Here is a 5,995-nt window from a genome sequence, read left to right on the forward strand (position 1 = left end):
ATGCAAATGAGTAGGCAACAGATGATCTCCACCCATCTCAGCCTCCAAAGTAGGAGGTAGAGGATGTCGAGAAACCTTGAGTTGCAATTGACAAATGACATGTCCGTGCCTTGTTCGAGGGACATGTGCACCACTGATAGTGAAGTGATCCTCGTTAAGTGAATATACCTACATATATAATATGGTTGCATTATATATGAGCTTTTGATTTATAAAATAACCAATAATAAAACTAAGGGAGAACATTCACATACCATAGGTTGATGTCACTCCTTAGGTGGTGGTGCTCACTCAAAAGTACCATGAGTCATCTCATGTGAAAAGCACTCTTGTCGTGGCCTTCGATATGTGCCATGACAACGAGCGCACCAACATATAATAGACTCATTGTAGTAGAAATCATCGTAAACCGGTTCATGTGTAGTATTGGAACTCTGCACACCCCAACCACCACCAGTAGGAGGTGGCGGTGTACCCTCTTATCGGCGGTCTGAATCTGATTTTCAAGTAACATAAAAACATGAGACATTTATCAAATGATCAAAGTTAAAAAATCAATAAAAGTAAAAAAACATTGAAATCTAACAAGTTCTTTGGTATATTCTAATGCTTATTGTAATATGTGCATGGAGACATGGCAATACTTTCGTAAGGAGAGATGCCTATGCATCAGTTTTCCTCAGCAGAAGGTGTGTGCCTTTGCTAACATATATTAGAATTAATATGAACTTTGCTAGATTTATTCTAACTATTCTCTAATCTATGTTATTTTATTTAATCAAATTTACATAGGAGGCAATATGAAAGAGAGTGATAGTTGGTCACAAATCTAGACTAGGCCGGATGGGACAGGATGGATTTGTGGCCACATTTGTGAGTATAGACCATTCAAATTTTAACTTTCAAATGTAATATTATTGAATGAAGGAATTAATAAGTCTTTGGTTCTTTTTTGATGCAGACCAAAGACTATGGTCGTGCACCTACGGTGCAGGAGATGGAGTATGCCACATACTACGGCTACCATGCTTTGTAGGGGACACTTTACTAACAAGCCAGATCCACTTGTGAGTATCACTATTTTTTTTTGTAGTTTATTTTTATGTTAGCTATAATATATTCTTATTTGATTTCACTAACTAATGCAGGAGCAATATGGCGATGATGACATGATAGAGGTGGCTTGACACAGGAGGCTTGGGGGCAACGCCGAGAGGCTGAGGGGAGTGACGGCCAAATCACTGGCCATGGTGGTGATGATCATGGAGATGGGGGAAATGGTGGTGCTGTGGGTGGGGGCACTAGTGATGGTGATCATGAGTCCAATACTAGTGACTCGTATAGTGATGACTCATATAGTGATTGTGCCTAGGGATCTATTATGTATATTTGAGGATGAGAATTGTATTGTATATGTGAGGATTCATCACTATTCATTGTATAGACATATGTGAGGATGAGACTTGTTTTGTATATGTGAGGATTGATCACTACACACTCTAGACACATGTACATATATTTACTGATGGTATATATTGACGTATGTTTGTTGCATCATTGAATTTGTATATTGTCAAACAATTAATTATTTGTCTATTGTTTATTGTCTCTTGGAAAGCTAGATAGAGACAAATCATAATTTTTATCACGGTTTAGTGTTTTTCTATGTTAGGCTCTAATATTAACAAGCTTTTCATTTCCATAGTTTCTACAGAGGTCCCATATTCTATGCTATGTATCAACTCAAGCTAACTTTCAAGCTCAAATATCCAAACTATGAAGTTTCAAAGCACATGATTTCAAAGTATCAAGCTCACCATAAGCTATTACGGTTATAATAACTGATTTCAATTTATGTACCATGTACTATGTACCAAATGCAAGTACGAGGTTTCATTATGAAACCTAATACCAAATCAAGTACCAAGTACCAAGTACCAAATCTAACACTAGAAAGGTTTCTTTGTTTCCATGTTTATTGTTTAAGGTACTACAAAGTTAGATCGCGACCAATCAAGTATCAAGCATCCAATCTATACCAAGTACCAAATCAAGTACTAAGCACCGAATCAAGCACCAAGTACCGAATCTGGTACCAAGTACCAAGTTATGCCAAATCAAGTACCAAGCATCGAATCTAGTACCAAGTACCATGTACCATGTACCAATTGCAAAAATGAAGTTTCATTATGGAACTTGATATCAAATCAAGTACCAAGTACCAAGTACCAAATCTAGCACTAAAAAGTTTTCTTTGTTTTCATGTTTATCGATTAAGGTACCGCAAAGTTGCACCGAGATATACCGAGTCGTACAAAATAGGGAACAAAAGGTTGAACCTAGGTACGATAATTGACGTCTTATAATTTTCAATATTTATATTTTTCTTATTTTTCTTTTTGGCTCATAATTTAGCAAGCTAATTTATCGGATGGTAAGTCCACAATAATCTCTCCCTTTCTTTCTTTTGTTCTATCTCTATGTATATACAAGAGTTGTTGGGGGCAACCATGACAAACTATGACGTTATGGAGAAGAGTTGACGTGACTGTAGATGCTTTTGTATACGGGAGTGCTTCAGCTTCACACCATGTAGCTAGATAGTCTCTCATGACAAGGATAGATTTTTTGCCTACCACAGAAGTAGGAAATGGACCTATGAGATCCCAACCAACCATCTCAAATGGTTCATTCACCTATATCAGTGAGAGATAGTTGGGTTTCTGAGTGGGCGATTCAAGCTCTTGCAGTTTCTTAATCAGCGATGTAGTTGGTCAATCCTTTCCTGTATCTGATTGTAAATTAGTATTCTTGAAGTGCCAAAGCCCATCAAAGAAGCCATCCTGGTGGGTGGGATTTTTGTAGAAGAGGGATGATGGGTTGATGGTAAGTTTCGATAGTGACAGTGGTTCCATGAAGATATGGGTGAAATTTGGTAAAAGCCCAGATCATTGCAAATGAAAGTTCTGCACTCTCTTTAGTACTTGCACTATAGAAAAAAGTTGGGCCTTGGTCACAAATCTGGCAGGGCAGATCATGGTGAAGGTGAGGCCAAAGGAAGAACAATTTCATTTCTTCAAACATGGTGGGATCAGCACGTAGTAATAGTTGATCTAGCTTAATCGCAAACTGCGCTACTGGTTTGAAATGCTGTTGCATCAATGTTTTTAATTGTTGTAGAGTAGTCTGCATGACATTGTGGTTAGCAAAATTTTGAATTAACAAAGATATTTGATTTACCCAATCTATTTTGATAGCATCCTCTTGCTGTTGGTGGACAGACCATGTGGCGGTTATGCCTTCAAGCAGAGTGCGAGCCTCCATTACTTTGCGAGTATCAAGCCATTGCTGATGGCTAACAACGTCCTCAAAATGATCCAACCATGTCAAAACATCTTTTGTGTGAATGCCAAAAAATGCTTTGGGATGCACCTTGGGGTCAGGCTTATGTGTGTGGGAGCCTTTCATCAATAGATAACTGAGAAGGGCTTGATTAGTATTGTTGATCTTAACCACCATACTAGACACAACTTGGAACATTTGTTCCATTGGAGTTGCATGGGAAAAATCAAGATTTAATGAGGCATCCTCATAAGGAGGTCTCTAGGGTGAAATTGGGTGACTCATGTGTGGGTAGAGCAGTGGCAAAAGATGACCCGATTTAGTCTGTGTAAAGCAGCGAATCACGTGATGAATAGAGAACTGTTATGTGAGTACGGGAGAATTGCTAGGCGCCTCCACCAATGTGGTGTGCATAGGTTTAGTCCATAACTGGCCCTTATTCCAGGCGTCCTCTTCTCTCTTTATTCCCATTTGGTCATACATCAAGAATGTCTCCACAACTGAACTGTTGAGGCCGTTTTGGGAGTTATACCTATGTGGCAAGGTCCAGTCCTACAACTGTTGAGGCCGTTTTGGGCGTTATACCTATGTGGCAAGGTCCAATCCTACAACTTAGTTGACATTACATCATGGGCTTGGGCTAGGCTCGACCCTATGGTCATTACAATGTGTGTGTGTGTGTGTGGGGCACCATATTAAAAAACTTGGGAGGCAACCGATAAATATGTCTATATATTTATCAAAACCATATAATATAACCTATCATAAAAAGCACACTAAAAATGGAATCTAATGAGCCATCGAACTCATGCATTCAGGTATATGTGTTTTGCTAGTTCGATGTCTTGCTACAATGCTCTATGTATATGTTTTACTTTTTATTTTCAATAAACAAACACAAGGGTCTAATTTTCATTTAATTTAAAGTTTCAATGTAAAAAATTAACAATAAAAGAGAGATAGCGATGTTTACCATGATTCATGTTTAGGATGAAACTGTAAATTTGTATTGCTTATGCACCGGTCTGATCAACCTTCGCAATACTATGCAGAATAGAAATAATGAGGGCACTGAGAGCAATCCCAAGTGCAAGGAAGCGAGCGCCAAATTACACACGCACACACACACACACACATGCGTGCACACACGCACGCATGCACGCACACACACACATGTGTGTGTGTGTATATACATACATACATACATACATATATGTGTGTGTGTATATATATATATATATATATATATATATATATATATATATATATATATATATATATATATATATATATATATATATATACCTATATATATACATATAAATATATATATATACCTATATATATACATATAAATAAATAAATAAATATATATATATGTATGTATGCATGTATGTATGTATACATACATACATACATACATACATACATATATATATATATATATATATATAGAGAGAGAGAGAGATATGATTTTGAGTGTGTATATGTAAATCTCGTTGGAAAAAAATGGATCAATTTCTAGTCATTGCACACAGGCGTCGCTTAAGCGATGTTCATCATCGCTTATGCGATGCTTGTCGTAGCTTAAGCGACACACAATTTTTATAAGTAATTTTATACCAACAACAACGCTAATGTTGGGGTAAAAGGCCCTTGGGCCTACTTGTGTATAGTGACCATCCATATTCTTTATTCATATATATATATATATATATATATATATATATATATATATATATATATATATATATATATATATATATATATATATATATATATATATATATATATATATATATATATATCATTCTTCATAGCACCTACATTGTATGTGCTCTTCTCTCCTACATCTTCCTCTTCTCCTTCTCCACTGCCATTGCATCCCCTTCAACTGGTATCAAAGTGAGTCTTCTCTAGAGTGTGATCAGACTATGCACACGAGGTAGAAGAGCCTGCTTCTCACTCAATTTCAGCCATTCACAGGTACAGTAAGGTTTGGAAGAGTAGGGGCAACCATAGCTTCACTCTTTGGAGCTTGTCTCTACTTCCCCTTGACTTGAGCCTTTGTAGGCTTGTTTGGGCATACTCTAGGCCTCCATTGGGACTTGTCTTGCCTCCCCCCACCCTGGTTTTGTACAAAAACATGATGCTGGAATGATTTGGCATTTAGGGCCATTTTTTAGACCTATCTAGAGCTCATGACCATCATTTGAAGCAGCCCCTCATCAATAGGGCACTTGGACATGGCTTCTTGAGCCCCCGACACTTGATTTAAACCTTGGCCTTGGTCTTCAAGCTTGGCATTGCAAATTGATGTGATTTACTTTAGATTTGGGACAATTATATATAGTTTATAGGCAGCCCACAACAGTGCTACATTAGCATTTTATGTCTGACCACTTTGGCATTGACATTGGTTGCTCGGTTGGTCATGAATGCTCCCCGAATGCTAGGGGAATGTATGCCCATGATATGAGATGATTTTGGGGTTGAATTTGCTCAGCCATTGACTATTTTACATAGTCCACAAGCAGCCCAAAATAGGACAGCCCCTTGTCATTACATTTTATGATTATGCTACATGGTCATTTGATGCTTGATTATGCCCGGTTGGTGCCTAAACATATGGGTAAGTATGCCTATGGTTTGC

The 5,995-nt window shown here is 37.5% G+C and overlaps 1 pseudogene; it reads left to right on the forward strand.

Annotated features, from left to right (window-relative positions):
• Positions 1-620: 620 nt before the first annotated feature.
• On the forward strand, positions 621-1,372 carry LOC148009736 (uncharacterized; annotated as a pseudogene).
• The last annotated feature ends 4,623 nt before the right edge of the window (positions 1,373-5,995 follow it).

Source organism: Lygodium microphyllum, chromosome 30 (assembly GCF_053477565.2).
Source record: "Lygodium microphyllum isolate KBCC chromosome 30, Lygodium_microphyllum_v1.1.10, whole genome shotgun sequence".
Taxonomy (NCBI): domain Eukaryota; kingdom Viridiplantae; phylum Streptophyta; class Polypodiopsida; order Schizaeales; family Lygodiaceae; genus Lygodium; species Lygodium microphyllum.